This window comes from Natator depressus, chromosome 9, assembly GCF_965152275.1.
Source record: "Natator depressus isolate rNatDep1 chromosome 9, rNatDep2.hap1, whole genome shotgun sequence".
NCBI classification, from domain to species: Eukaryota; Metazoa; Chordata; order Testudines; family Cheloniidae; genus Natator; species Natator depressus.
The window spans coordinates 91,285,353-91,301,780 of NC_134242.1; the positions used below are offsets into that span (position 1 = coordinate 91,285,353).

The window sequence follows — 16,428 nt, forward strand, 5'->3', positions numbered from 1 at the left end:
ATTATGCGTTGACTCCACGGCACTGGACCAAAAATCCTCAAAATACTCTGAGAAGAATTAAATGTATGTGGTCTCTAAGCCATGGAAATATTGCTCTAATGTTTCTGTGTGATATTTAACAGATTGTGAGTTCAAATCCATTTATCAGCTGATGTCTAATGAGTTTGGCAGGAGCTTACTTCATTAAGTATAAGAAAAACTATGAGAAATAATGATGTAGTCTGAGGAGAATTTAATGAACAAATAAGTGACCTTCACATTTATGCAAGATAAAGATTTCATGCCAAATTTTGCATAATATACACTGAAATTAATGGGGTATTTATTAGATTTCTTTTCTTTTCCCTTCCTTCCTATAAAACTTCTGCACAGGAGATCTGTTTATATTCATGATTATGAGAGCTGAAGAATACTGCTGAATTATACGCGTCTGACTTTTGCTGCCAGATGAGAGATCTGATTTCAGAAAAAGAATCAGCCAAGTCCTGATTCAGGTTACAATTAGTATTATGGAGGTGAATATACAGTCACTAGGGCCTAGATCCTGAAAAGGTATTTAGGCTCCTAACTCCCTTTGAAATAAGAGCCTAAATACTTTGGTGCATCTTGGAGTGAAGAGGCACAAGGGTGCTACAGCTCATTACTGCCTATGGAAATCTTATCTTGCCCCCTATACAAGTCTTCATGGAACAGTTAAGGGAAGTCAACCTGCTTTCCTCTCAGATATAAATTAAAACTGAGACTAGAATTTGGCCCACAATGTTGGAAACTGTTTTTTGGAGTGATACAAGAAGGGACTTTAAAGAAATGGCTACGTTATAAAGCTGGCAGGGATCTACTGGTATGGCACCAGCCTTAGCTAAACTGGCATGGCCAAGTTTGTGTCTATGTGTATCATAGAAACACAGGGCTGGACCTCGAGAGGTCACCTAGTCCAGTCCCCTGCACTCAAGGCAGGACTAAGTATTATCTAGACCAGTGGTTCTCAAAGCTGGTCCACCGCTTGTTCAGGGAAAGCCCTTGGCGGGCTGGACTGGTTTGTTTACCTGCTGCGTCCTCAGGTTCGGCTGATTGGTGCTCCCACTGGCCGCGGTTCGCCGCTCCAAGCCAATGGGGGCTGCGGGAAGGGCGGCCAGCACGTCCCTTGGCCCGTGCCGCTTCCCGCAGCCCCCATTGGCCTGAAGCGGCGAACCACGGCCAGTGGGAGCCGTGATTGGCTGAACCTGCGGACACGGCAGGTAAACAAAGCGGTCCGGCCCGCTAGGGGCTTTCCCTGAACAAGCGGTGGACCGGCTTTGAGAACCACTGATCTAGACCATCCCTGCCAGGTGTTGTCGGCATTGCATTCGAGTTGATAGGTTCTCCTTGGGGAAATGGAAATAGGGATAGGACTGTTAACACAGGGCCCAGCTGTCAACCATGCAGAGAAACCCCTTTGCTCCCATTTATCCCAGTTGGAGCTACCGCCACTCAACACTCCTGAAAATCAGACCACTCATTTCAGTGCTTAAACAAGGACTTAGGAGGGTTAACTTAAGAGACTCGTTTTTGGAAATCTTACCCTGGCACCCAGCTCCATAGACTCTATTGACTGACAAGCAGGGGTGAGCGAGAGAGGGATCCATCATAGCCATCCATTGTACTTCAATACCCCTTACTCTAAGCTATATCTCCCATATATGATCTCTGCACTATGAAATCCTTGTCCAAGTTGTTACATTGCATTAGTTCAGGTCTCCTATTGGATAGCCACAAGGGGCATGATACCAGTTGGAACAGCTACACTTTCTCTGAATAATGCTGCGTGACCATGCCCAGTGCTGTGGCCAGTAATGCTAGCTGACCAATAAGTCCCCATGCTTTAGACATAAGAACGCCATAGGACCTTGTTCTACCCAACTTTTCAGCTCTTTGAGAAGGTGCTTATATACTATGCTGCTGGGTGCCAATGATAGAACCTAGACAGACATCCTCAGATCCTTTGGCATACAAAGGGTTTACACCCGTGGAGCAATAGGCTGGACCTGCAGTTAGAAATCAGAAATTGCATGGGGAGAGATTGGGCTCTTAATAAATAGTACTTTACCCTGTGAATATTTCCACTGGAGTCAATGGGATGTTTTGCAGAGTAAGATACTAGTCAGTGTGAGTACAGGTATTACAATCTGACCCTTAACAAGAAGCAGGGCCAGTTTTCTGAACGTCACTGACCTAGCAATGTAGTGGGAAAAATATCAACTTTATTTAACACTTTCCCAACCTTGTTGTTGTAATTGTGTGACTAACAGATCCCTGCCCTCTTTTGTCCATATGAGATGCTCTGCGGCTATGTTGCTTGTCCTGTAACTCGGTAGATATTAGAAACTGCATTTCTGCCTAATGAACTGGGAATGAATAGTTCGTTTAATGTGCCAAACATGGTAGAGGGTATTGCAGACAGGCCCTCATCATGAAGTTAGTTGCAGCACTAAAAAAACAAATTTGTTCGAATCATCATTTCAAAGTTATTTCCAAACATTAATGTGAAACTTCTCTCAATAAGGAGTCCTTTTAAAAGAAATGTAACTTGTACATAAGGCACTGTGAAGCTCAGCTCCTCTAGAATTTCCATTCCTAACAAGGGGAAACCTATTTAAAGCAAAACCTTACCAGCAAAGTGTAAAAAAGTCTGTGTGGAGTCCATAAGTAATAGATGCTGGAGGTGATTAGCAATACGTAGGACCCTACCAAATTCATGGTCCGTTTTGGGTCAAATTCATGGTCATAGGATTTTAAAAATAATAAATTTCATTATTTCAGCTATTTAAATCTGAAGTTTCACAGTGTTGTAATTGTAGGGTCCTCACCCAAAAAGGAGTTGGGGGGGCGGGTCGCAAGGTTATTGTGGGGGGGGGGGTTGCGGTACTGCTACCCTTACTTCTGCGCTGCAGCTGGTGGCGGCGCTGCCTTCAGAGCTGGGTGCCTGGCCAACAGCCGCCGGTCTCCGGCCACCCAGCTCTGAAGGCAGCACAAAAGTAAGGGTGGCAATGCCACAGCCCCCCTAAAATGACCTTGTGACCCCCCCCCGCAACTCCCTCTTGGGTCAGGACCCCGAATTTGAGAAACACTGTTCTCTCCTGTGAAATCTATATAGTATAGGGTAAAAGCACACAAAAGACCAGATTTCATGGGGGGAGACCAGATTTCACCAGCCATGATGTGTTTTTCATGGCCATGAATTTGGTAGGGCCCTAGCAATACTGAAATGCAACAATCAAGAAGTGAATTAAGACTTGAGCTGACAGGTTTTGAACTCTCACTTCACTATGGGCCTGGTTACACTCAGATGTAGTGAACTGAGGTTGTGCGTGCTCAGTACTTCTGAAAACTAGGCCCTAAATTTACTATTTAATCAGGCTGAAATCTTTTGGCTGAGTTAGCAGAGATTTAGAACCTACTCAAATACTATTTTTCCTTATTTTTCCATTGGTCTGAGCCCGTATGGTCCAACAGTGGCCAGTGCCAGATGCTTTGGAGGGAATGAACAGAACAGGGCAATTATCTAGTGATCCATCCCCTACCATCCAGTCCCAGCTTCATGCAGTTAAATCAGAAGATGTAGGCCAATTGACCAGAACTTAAAAGAAGATGGGCCAAATTCTTCTCTCAGAAGTGTACAGTTAATGCCCATTGACTTCAAGGCCAGTTGTGTTCACACATTCAAGGGAAGAGTTAAATTGAGTGGGTGAAATTCATCACTGTGCTGAGGGTCATCACAAAGCCTACGGATCACTTAAATCCAACTTAAACCCTATTTTGAGGCTTTAAGTCCATGGTTCTCAACCTTTTTACCATTGTGGGCCTCATCCAATACTAGCTGAATGGCCCTGAGGATGACACGTGGGCTGCAGCTGTGTGCTGATTGGGCCATAAGCAGCTCATGGGCCACAGGTTGAGAACCACTGGTTTAAGGGCTGCTTTGTGCTAGTCTTCTGGGAGTATGAATTCTGCTTCCTCCAAGCGGACACAAGCAAGATAAGCAATTTAATGGTATCTCTACAGCCTTAGCAACTTGTAACTCATGGTCATATTCCCCTTCCAGCAGTGTGGGCTAGAGGAGAAGTGTGCATGGCACAGGCAGAGGCCCCCTGACTACCTTGAGATCTTCCATGGGGTTTCACATATTGTAAGGTCAGCCCTGACCTATCTTTGAGAGTCTTTTGGATCATTGCCCAGGTTGTTCTTTAACATGGAGGCCGACGAGATAAACATGCATTTAGAGAATGGAAATTATGAGTTAAATTAAGTCACAAGAAGAGCTGCAATTTTTGGGGGGAACAAAATTTAGCCAGTAGACAACCAGTAACTGGTGAATAATGAGATGCCATCCGCTGCTGCTCACCTAAACTACAGTTGGGAGACATGTAAATAAAGGAGCAACACTTTCCCTTTTGGTCTAAAACAAAGGGACAATCTCAGGCCTAATGGAAGTGGGTGCAACTCTATTCATCTCAGTTTGCACCTGCTCACACCAGGGTTGAAATTGGTCCAGTGTTTTATGTTATTCTTTCATTTTCTCCCTCGTGCTGACTAGTTGGGCTGTACAGCATAGAACAATTTACGTAAGCCCTCCTTGTGCAACTTGGTAATAATGGAAACGATTTCTGAAGTTAATGGTATTAGTGAGGAAATACAGTCATTCTTAACCAGTCCTGCAATGCCCCTTTAGAAAAACAATCCTTGCAACTACCTTTATCATTTGATTTACAAGCCACAAATTTGTGCAAGAAACTTCACTTTAACTCAGTCACACACTTTATAAACTGAGTGGGGGCCAGTTCACAAATGCTTTCACAGCTCTGTACACTTCCCTGGAGGAGCCATCTCCTTCCTGCTGGCCAGACACATTGCCTTTAAATGGCTGCCAACTTTTTAAGAGTTCCTTTTTGGCTATATTCTTCTTTTCATAGCAGTATTCATGGCCCCAGATCAGGTTCATAAGTTACAAAGTGTAAAATTAATCAATGGATTGATGCACTGTTTAGAATAAAAACATCCCAGTTCTGGCAACGTTTTCTGCCTTTCCAGCCAAACAAATGTGTATGTATATATGAAATGAAATTTCGTTTTTCCTTTGCGGCCTGTTGATTTTCCTCTAATTCATTTTCCTTTTGCTTCTTATTGAGTCTCCTTATGTCTGGATAAGTTTAACTCTTGAGTTCCATAGTAGTACAATGTACACGTGCCTCTAATTGGCGGTTGTATGCAGACAAACAAAGCTTTTTCCTCACTTAGATATATTGAAACCAAGTCTTCCTGAATCAAGGTGGGCTGAAACTTGATGCCATGCATTACAGTTCATTATTGCCTCAACATAACTATATGCACTTTAAAATAATTCTAGCTATTATTAATCAAATAACTCACAGCAGAAAGCAAAATTCCATCGCCTGAAGTTGGTCTCTAGGCAAAAAGCAAGACTAAGGCATAGGCAAGCCCATGATATTGCATACGTTTTTCATCCTCAAATGAGTCTTTTCCAAACAAGTGAAAGTTGACAATCGCTGTGTTAGTCAATAACCTTAATTTCAATAGTAGCTGATCTGGGAAAAAGTTAATCATATTGTTGCACCACTCAATCTCGTTTCTATCACCCCCAAAGTCATGTATTTTTAAAAATACCAAAAGCAATTTAAAAATACATCTAATGGTAATCACTTCATTGGAAACAACACACTGCAATAATGTAAAACAGCAGCCACTTTCCCACAAAGATTTATGAGACAGACTCGTTTTCTCACGACTTATGTTATTCTTGCCTTATTGTTTTGTCAGCATTGGATATGGAAAGCGGATGATATGTGAACACTTTCCAACACAAGACAGCGTTGGAGTTTTGATTAGGTAACAAAATTGAAAAAGTGAGTTTACTTGCCCTGTTCAATCTTAGTGATTTAAATGTGGGTCTAATAAACATGTCTAAGAACCATGCGGCCCTCCCAGGAGCACATGCTGCTCTTACTGCTGTTCCTGGAAGCCTGGGCACACAAGGGATGACTGGGGCTTTCACATTAGCCATTTTGGGTTTCATGCTGTATTTCCTTTCCAGGGCCTAGAAACCAGAAGGGTAAATAAATGTCAAGACAAATGTGGACTTCACAGTGATCAATGAAGCAAAAAGATGGACTGAAAATGAAGAAAGAAATCTCTGGAGAGCAAATTAAAATGAGAAGGACCCAGCTCCTGTGCTCAGTTCAATGGGAGCTTTGCAGATGCTGGAGCCGTAGGAACTGGCCCTATGGCTTTACATGCTGACTGCTTGGGGGTGTCTGCTCTCTCCTGGGGATCTATGTAATGACATAATAGTTACAGGCCAAACCCTCCAGGCCTTAATTCAACAAAATTCCCATTGACTCCAGCAGGAATTTTACCTTTTTAAGGACTAGAGAATTTAGCTCCATATTACGTAGCATGTAGGTGGGATGGCACCTGTGGGTTGCAAAGCTGACTTGGCTTTTACATATGGCACGTGCTGCCAGCAGTTCAGGGGGGTTGCATCTTTCAGCATGGTTTCGGACTTAGTGGTTTGAAAAGGGAGACGCGTAAAGTCAGGCTGACCTTGGGGAATTTACATATATATCCTGAGCTTGGGATCACGTCTCAAACTATATCCAATGAAGAACTGTAGCCCCCCCGCCATGTGCAGTTACTAAATGGTACACTAGTTGTTTTAAAATACCCACACATCCAACCCATCCCATACCCTGCCTTGCATCTTGTACCTTGCAAGTCCATATACCAAATGCCCCTTAGATTTGTACGTATTGTGTCATAGCATTCTTCAGCACACAACTCGGTGTGCTGGACCATATTATCATTTATTTAGCCACCTTCAAATCCTAACATTTTTCTGCTGATGCCTGACCCGTCTTTTTACCCATTCAGGGCAATTACTCACTCAGCTTCCGACTCTGTAGGGTGCTGAGCACCCGCAACACCCATTGACTGGAGGGCTCTAGGGCATTCAGCCTAGCTGAAGATACTCAGTATGCTGCAGGACATGGCCCTTGGCTTGCATTTTTGTGAATGAGTTGCAACCCCCTAAATATAGGTATTTATAAAGAAAGGGTTGTCACTCATCCCTTACTTTAGTGGTGCTAACAATTGACACCCTAGGGAACCCATCCTGCAAGCACTGACTTACCTGAGTAGTCCTTGCTCACAGAAACAATCCCACAGACTCCTAGTAGTAAGAATCACTTATGAGTGTGTTTAAGCAAACAACCGGCCATATATTTATAATAATCTGTATTAATTCATCAGGAATGTGTTGCCTGTATTCCTAATTGAGCAGCAATTAATGTGTATTGAAATAATGATTACTTTGCTGTAGTTCATTAGGAAATCATATTTTAATTCTTATTTAATTACAATTCAATTACCACCATTTATTACCAGTAATCCTAATGAAGTAAAATCAGGGCTCTATTGGAAACTAATGATAACATTACAAAGGTTCATTTGGAAATCACACAATAAGTCCTATTTAATTACAATGGAATTACTGAAACTTATAGCACAGGGCTGTGTTACTAGAAAAGTTCAAACCTTCATAGAGATTCGTGCTTGTAAATCATCCCAGGTCAATAAATGATTGCCTAGATTTTACCTGTTAACTACTCTTTGCTTAAACTTTCAACATACAGAACTAAATACTGTACGTGTCATGTTGCAACCCCATTGATTTCAATGGCGCTGCCCAGGGGTAATTGAGGGCAGGACTAGCATACAAGCTTGTAGAATGATATTTGCTCATATAGGCACTGATCCTTCACCAGATTAAATCAATGACAAAACTCTGATTGATTTCAGTGGTGTAGGATCAGGGCTCTAAAACAGCAGGGGTATTCTTCGCTGTGTAATTCAGAAAACAAGAAAGGGAGTACTAGTGGCACCTTAGAGACTAACCAATTTATTTGAGCATAAGCTTTCGTGAGCTAGAGCTCACTTCATCGGTTGCATCCGATGAAGTGAGCTGTAGCTCACGAAAGCTTATGCTCAAATAAATTGGTTAGTCTCTAAGGTGCCACAAGTACTCCTTTTCTTTTTGCGGATACAGACTAACATGGCTGCTACTCTGAAACCTTTCCGAAAACAAGGAAGTTATAATACAGGGCTAGCTGCAGGGACTGACAAAAGGACGAAGAAGTGTTGGTGTGTGCACTTATTGCTTCTGGTTTTGTGAGAGGAGACCAGTTTTGTGCAGACGAAATCACAAGGGATCATAGGTTAAGAAGTCAATTAGAAGATCAAAGGCAAAATGCCAAGCACTAATGTGGTGACAATTTTAGACTGCTATAGAGAGGATTAGACTAGAGAAGTGCTGATTATGTGCAGTAGGGAAGGGAACAGAATATGGAATGAGTGGGTGCAACGGAATTAGTGAAAACAGGCAATTTAGAGTGGGGAGGGAAAGTCTATCATTGTTTTTGTCCAGAGGGTGGCAAGAACACTGCCGTGTAATGAGTCTGATAACAGCCGCTCTCCTCTGGTAAGAGCCCTGAAGTGCTTTGTAGAGAATTCTGAGCAAGGGATCATGAAAGGTTTGAATCAGTCACCGACTTTTAAGTATTCTTGACCAGCCAGCTCCTTGATCTCATTGAAACTACTGGGAGCAGGATTTTGGCCCTAATTCAGACAGCCTGGCACCCAATTATTTCTTTAACAGAAAAACGCTTAGTATTTCTCACAAGTAATTGAAACTCCAGGCTTCTGGTTCATGAGACATTTCCATAATTCAAAATTTGGTTTCATTCTGAATTTTTCTGAAATTTCTCATGAAACAGAAATCCAGAAAATTTTTTGTTTGGGAAACACCAACAGATGGTGTTTCCCAAACAAAATCTGCTCCCTGGGACTGTCAGCTGTGGATTGAAATTGATATTCTTGTCAGTTTCATCACCATTATTAGCAAAAATGTCCATTTCAGTCAACAGCTGCCAGGGTCTGCAGCTCCGCCATGTGACTGCCCTGGGCTGGGGACCTCAGGCCTTCCAGATTCCTGGACCAACTGGCTCTCTGGGATGCCACCCTGAGAACCTCCCTGGTAGGAATCCTGGAAGCCCTGAGAGCCACGGCTCCAGCTGGAGTTTTCCGGGCTTCCAGGCTATCTGTTATGGATTCAGGAGCTGAACCCCAGTTAGAGCAAGGGCTTCCAGGCTCCCAGCTCTGTGACACAGAGCCTGGAAACTCTGGAAGCCCTGGCACAGTGCAGTTGCCCCAGAGCAGTGGACCCCGGAAACCCTGAGGTCCCCAGCCCCAGGGCATTCTGCACAGATTCATCTCTAGTAATAAATCTCACCACGAGAATTTGGGTGTGACTGGGAGTTATGCAGAGAAGAATAGTATAGCAGGAAATGGGTTTTGGGAAAGATGTATTCAGTCGAGACCCCGTCATGAAGTCCTCACTGGACGTCACTGGATGTGATGCCTGAGAAAGGACTTCAGGGTTGGATTCCTCATTTCCAGTGAAAAGCAATGGGCAAAACTCATCTCTGTTGCAAACTGTTGACTGTAAACAAAGGAGCTACACCAGGGATTGATTTGGTCATGTGTGCCTAATCACACGGTCCTTACTCCCTTTGCCATAATCAGCCCAGACATGGTACATTTATAACTCAACCACTCACAAAGACCCTCATATTTTCCTCTCCCTCTATTTCCCCCTCCCCCATTCTTTCTCTGTGTATCTGCTGTCACTTTTTTAGTGTCTCTCCAGATGAATTTCTCAGCGCCAGATAATTGAAAGTCACTGAACTGAGTTTTCAGGTTATTTTGCTAAAATATGCCTATTATTTTGATGAAGCAGGTGCATAGAATTAAAAAACAAATCATAATTGCTACTTTACTCTCAGGCTTCTGCTGCCTAATCTTCTTTGATGTTTGGTGGAACAAGCTTTCTGTCTCCTCTAGGATGATTATAGGGAACATTGCTCTGTTCCTCCTACAAAATCTGTTACTGGTGGATACTAAACCTGGGTTATCAATTAGAGTTTCTTTCGTCTCCCAGTGATTAGAACTGGGATTATGCGTGATTTGTAGCATAAAGTAGGTTTGTTATGGTTTCTGTCATTAATATTAATCACTGATATGTCAGACATGAATGAAAAAGGTGAGTGCATGCAATTTGCCATAGTAACCCTGAGGCTGAAATAACGTAACTGTTCTCATTTTAAGCATTATGGCAACATTAAGTCTTCTTAATACAATTAGCAATGCATGTTAGATATATTGACTGGGATAATTGTTATGCACTAAGAAAAACAAGCGGAATGAATATTATAAGCCCAGTATTATAGGTGGGGCTGGTATCACTGCCGATTTTTAAGGTTGCCTGACACTTCCCATTATAAGACCCTGTTTTTGGTGCCTATTATTTTGCCAAACTTTACCATTTAGGCTGAAATTGTACGTGCTGGGTGTCTACCTCAGGCTGAATTTTTGTGGAAGACATCAGCCAAAACAATTCACCTGCTTCCAATAATTGTTTTGCCCGTGTTGAATGTTCTAACCTTTTCTTTGGTTAACTCTCGCACCCTCATGCTTTGGCACAGGGGCTTGACATTTGGCAGGGGAATGGGGGGGGGGGGGTGTGACATTTGTGTCAGGGATGTGCCTTTTGTTATCTTGTGAAAATCTGCACCAATTTGGCCATTGTATTAGCCTTTGAAAAAACACAATTTGCACATACTCAGTGGAGACTTCTTTGAGTGTAGCACCGAAGTCTGTAAAGATTCCATCCTCATTGGGCATGCTGCATCCCCTCACAGCTCCCAGTGCTGATCAGACTGAGCACGCACCATCCCTAGAGAGCGACTGAGCATGCTCCCTCCAGACTAGGGCTACAGGGATGAAGCCAAACTTTCCTGGGAATGGCTGCTCTGGGCTGGGCAGGGGCAGAGTATTGGAAATTAGAGCTCCCCTATGTCTCTAGACATAGCTCTATGTCTCTAGAGCTGTCTCTCCTATGCACTCAGTGACTCCCCACTCCCCCTCAGCATGCAGGAAGTGTGAAGGAGGAAGCTGCCTGATTTTAATGCAGAGGGGACAAAAACCAGTCTGGGAGGGGAGGAAAAGGAGGAGATTAGGACAAGGAGCCTGGTGAGACCGGGACAGGAAGTGGAGGGAGAGACACGGTGGCTGTGAGTGGCTGGGCAGAGAGGAAGGGGGGAAGACTGGGGCAAGAAGCTGGGTGTGGCATAGGGTGGGAAGAGACACAGATTGCATGAGGATCCTAGCAAGGAAGATGGGGACCACAAGCCAGTGGGGCAGGGGAGAGACATAACAACTGAGGAGCTGGGATTAGAAACAGGGGAGGGTGGGCAAAGAGACCGGGGACAAGGAATTGGGGTGGGGAAACTGAAACTGACTGGGAGCGGGGTGGCAGGTGAGGCGATTGAGACCTGGACAGTGAGCCCAAAGGGAGAGCATTATGACAACCTGAGTGGACACCTCATCACGAGCTCTGGGAAATTCCACAGTCCTTCAGTGCACAGGCAATCTTAAGTCTGGCCTTTCCTGACTTCGGAGTGCTTGACTTCGCACCCTTAATAACAGAGGGGTTTTTTTTGTTTGTAATATTTTTAGAGGTTTAGCAACTTTTAAAATAAATGTGTATACAGTACATCATTGTGAAACCTCACTAAATATGTTTTAATAATTAATTTGCATTAAATGACTATGCACTGATTGACATGACATAAAATGATTCAGTCGCATATTTATAGGCATTTAAATGGTGTTCATCACTGTAGTGTCTGATCGCCTCATAAATAGTAATGAAATTAGGCTGGGAAGCATTATCCCGATTTTAGACATGGAGGAAACGAGACACAGAAAAGTTAACTGACTTGAAGGTCACACAGGAAGTGAGTGGCCGAACTGGAAATGGAAGCCAGATCTCCTGGGTCCCAGGCCTGTGCTTTAACCCCAAGGCAATCTTTCTTCCCTCCGTTTATGACACTAGAACAATGTCATTTACTAGAAAAACGGAGGAATGCTGCTTAGCAGGTCACATCCCAAGGAAGGAGCAACTCCACCTTTATCAGGATCAGCTGAAGTATCCAGTATGTCACTGAAGGGCTAATCTGCTCTAGTAAAGGGGGTATCCAGTAACTGGTGATACTGATGTAACCTTATTACAGCATTGAGGTGAAACCGGAAAGTTTTAAGAGCAAGCACATCAGTGGGGCTGGAACAGTTTGTATAGTTTGTATAGGGGGGATGTTGAGAGCTACTGAACCAAACTGTCAACCCTGGATATAATGGAAACCACTTCAAGCCAGGAGGTGCGGCAGCACCCACCCCCAGTCCCCTGCACCTATGTCAGAGCAAACATATTTTGCATATGGCTGTGGCTTATATGGAGAGCACAGGGTTTTATCTGGTATGCGCTAAGCTATGGGTCAGTATTTGGCAAAATAAAGCACCAGACCCCCCAGATCAGATTGAACTGTGGTCGACACAGGCTGCAAGGGTGAAGAAGACTGGTACCGCCTTTTCGCTCCGCTGATCCTTGGGAGGCTGGGGGTGTAACTTAAAGCAGCGTGAGGCTCGCTATGTTTCACTGGGAGTAAAGGGTCAGGCTTGACAAAGCCCTGGCTGGGATGCTTTAGTTGGGGATTGGTCCTGCTTTGAGCAGGGGGTTGGACTAGATGACCTCCTGAGGTCCCTTCCAACCCTGATATTCTAGGATTCTAAGGGAGATCCACCAAGGCAGGGATGCAAGGTACTCTGGCTGCCCCACACATGCCCCCAGCCTGCTCCTAGCATGCCCCCTACCCCAGGGAGGGGGTCCAGAAGCAGGTGGCATAGAGCTGGCTACACCATCTCTTCACCATCGAAGGCTCCCTCAGTTGCCCCAGTCTCTTTCCAACTGCTTTGCACTGTTTGAGTAAGTAGCCTCTGAGACCCAAAGTCATCACTGGCGTAAATAGATGTAATACCTTTGACTTCTCACGCAGCTCCACTGACCTGGGCCTGTCCAGTCCAGCAGTGAGTTTGGCTGTGTGTACACCATGTAGTCTGGCTTTTACAACAGGTCCAGCTTGCCCCCACTAAATGCACATATTTGTTTGATGCTTCCTTTTTACCACCCCTCCCACCTCTTAAATGTGAGCCCAATTCAAAGAGAATGCATGGTTTACATTAGTTACACTTATTGCCGTAAATCTTTGACAAAGCTATTTTTTTGGATGGAACGCCTTAGAGATGATGAGGGTAGTGAGAGGACTATTTTTGCCAGTGAACCTTTGATAGATCACTAGGACACAGACATGGTGTCTTTTAATAAGCCATTATTACTTGCCCTGGTGCCAAGAGATTTCGTGCATTCCAAAAATCTATTACTGACAGAACAAAACAGGCCTTAGAAATCAGCCTGCCAGAAAGAGCCTTGTTTTTCCCTTTAAAGTAATTTTTGATTGATTTCAAAATTGATGTGGAGCATGGTAGTGGATAGAGTGAAACTCCGATTCTAGTGCAGGGCTGTGGACATCACATGGGCCCAGATCCTCAAAGATATTTAGGTGTCTGGGGGTCAGGCGCCTAACTGCCTTTGAGGCACTGGGTTCTGGCGTTGTAACGTGCAGGCTGCAAGCCTTAGTGCTCACCTCTGCTGATAATAATGAAGTTGTTTGAGGGAAAGAAAACGGCTTCCTGATAAAAGAGTAGCGCTGTGTAACAGCCACTTAGGGGACAAATCCTGACTGCAGGGCCAAGCCTGTGTAGCAGGGCCAGTGGGGCTAGGAGTTGGTTTGGGAGTAGGAATAATTCCCAGCGTGGTGGGAAATGGCTACAGAGCTATTCCCAGGGCAGTAACCTTCATGGACCCTTATTTGTTTCACCCCGGTGGGGGGATGATGGGCGAGTTGCATGACTGAATCTTGCTTCACCCATCTCTGCCCCCTCCTGCCTTCTTCCCATGCTTGGCTCACCCTGTTCACACTCTGCATGCTGTTCTGCTGGGAGATCACATGCAAGGCGGGGCCTACATCTCGGCAAAGGGGAACCCCATCAGTTTCACTACCCAGGGGCGCTCTGTGGCTACTGAAGTGGCAGCTGGATTTGCCTCTTAGCAAGAGTCCTTGATTTCCCACAATACATCCGGTGTGGAGAGTGCAGAGAAAAATAATTCCAGAATTATCTTTCCCAAGGCAAAGCAGTGGCTGGGGTAGAGGTGTAAGTCTATGACAGAAAAGACACAGGTGGAGGAAGAGATGAAAAGAAACAAGGAAAATGGCAAGGGAAGTGTAAACAGGCTCCTGTATTAAGCATCTGTGGTCATTTGTGGGGAGCTGACAGATAAGTACAAGAAAAATTCAGCCCCTGGAGGAAACAGAAAGAGAAGGGTTAAACGGAATAGGAGTAGGAAATGGGAAACTGTGCATTGACTGCAAGTGTGGGGTTGAAGGACGCTAGGTGATAGGGAAAAAAACCTAGAAAGAGGAAATGTGAATAAGGCGATAAAACACAAATGTAATTAGCTATGAAGAAAAAGGAAGGGAGGGGAAAATGATCGTTGAACAGTCAGCATTTCAAAGAACAGTGCACAGCAATTTGGCCAGGAGCGCAACCCTGGAGAGTATCTTGCCACCACAATATGGAAGGGCTCAATCCGGCAATAGCATGCCTCTGTATTTTCATCTGCACCAGGAGACAGATGAGGAAAGAGACAAGAAGAGGAGGGGCCAGGGCAGCACTTTCCAGCGTACGTCGAGAGGTGACCGTGTGGCCGAGCACAAACATACGTAACTTGCATTAACTCCCGAAATAGGAAGACTGCAGTATCCCAGCTTGGCAATCATTTGGCACAGGGGATACTGCTATTAGGCTGTGTGCTGCTGTGGTCTCAGAATTGACCATGGAGGGCCTGATCTAATGCCCATCTAAGGCAGCAGGGCCCTTTCCACTGAATCTCTGCAGAAATGAAATAAAAACCTCGCGCAGCGGTGAAGTTACACAATGCTGAGCAAACCCCACAGTGTGCTCCTTTAAGTACACTTCTAGAATGCCAATATTTTTGGAAGCACTGAGGAAAGGAAGCTGGTTAAGGCTATAAATTTGGAGCAAATTAACAAAATCAATAATAATAATCACTAGTCTCCATGGCTATTGTTTAAAGTCAAATTATAGTTAGCTGTAAACCAGTCTTAAAATATTACCTTCTTTGCACATGTAGCTCTTAATTAAAATTATGCATTTTAATGGATTTTTTCCCTGCATAACATGATTCCTTTCTCACCATCTCTATTCCTGAAGTTTTCCCTTTAATGATCTTTACAGGGCAGGCTAAGGAAGAGGATAAATAGGTGATTAATAAAAGAGTGAACAGGTAGTTGCTCTGCTACGAGAAAGATCAGTAGTGTAATATTTTCTTAATTATTATTATACCCTTTAAGGGTTTTTAAATACATGATAATATATTTCCCTTCTACTACGTCTGGCACCCCTATTGCTCCTGGCGTTGCTTCTCATTCAGAATAATAATTAATGAGAACGGTGGTATCTATATATATTTTATTCCTTCTGTTTCAGTCTCTTAAGTAACTATCTTGTCACATTTGTTATGCAAATTTCAGCACGCTGCATGTAATTTCAGCAATATCGGAGAATGCCTCTCAGAAATGCCTTGAAGTTTTTATTTTAACAATTAACATTGTATTCCTGAAAGCAGTGTTTTTCCGTACGACTCTCAGAGACATGGATGAAAGCTGCATAATGGCTCTGTTTTCATCTAGGTAAGGGGAAGCAATGAAACATTTAAAAGTATCCGATAATAATAATAATAAAAAAAATAGTTTTTTTTTAAGAAGAGAGTTCTGGTCTCACTTAAAGGATTCGAAGTGCACAATTAGCTACAAAGTACGTACTATCTCCTTAATAACTACCCACTTAGACAGATAAGTGTTGTGCATGTACTGATAAGGCATGTGTTTAATTAAAGAAAATTATTTAATGTCGATGATGCTCCATGTAGCCTGTCAAAGGAACAGAGCTATAATGAGAGAACAGCACATCCATTATGTATTTGTGAGCTTGGTCTGTTTGCTTGTAAAACTTCCATTTGCTAACAAAGATCACCCTCCATGGAAGCTAAATAAACGGATCTTTTCATACACAAGTATCCTGAGCTAATGTCACTGTTGGAGGAGGGAATCGTGTACGTGCTAGCAAGTTTGCTTTGTAGACACTGAACCACCGGCTGGAGTCACTGGTGCACACTGGCTGTTTTGCGTCACTCTGGTGAAAGAAAGGCACCTTAAAAATCTGGTTGAACCGGCCCCCATGGATGCTCTCGCTCAAAAAGGGATTAAGTCCTATGGCCTCTGTTATGCAGGGGGACAGACTAGATGATCACAGTGGTCACTTCTGGCCTTATAATCTATAACC

At 43.8% G+C, this 16,428-nt stretch overlaps 1 long non-coding RNA gene across 1 annotated transcript in view; it reads left to right on the plus strand.

Annotated features, from left to right (window-relative positions):
• The window catches only part of LOC141993631 (uncharacterized), a 37,954-nt gene extending 31,751 nt beyond the window's left edge, over positions 1-6,203 (plus strand). Inside the window, exons 2-3 of the long non-coding RNA XR_012640916.1 lie at positions 5,815-5,883; positions 6,089-6,203. This is a non-coding gene — a long non-coding RNA (uncharacterized LOC141993631). The remainder of the gene's footprint in view (positions 1-5,814; positions 5,884-6,088) is intronic.
• The last annotated feature ends 10,225 nt before the right edge of the window (positions 6,204-16,428 follow it).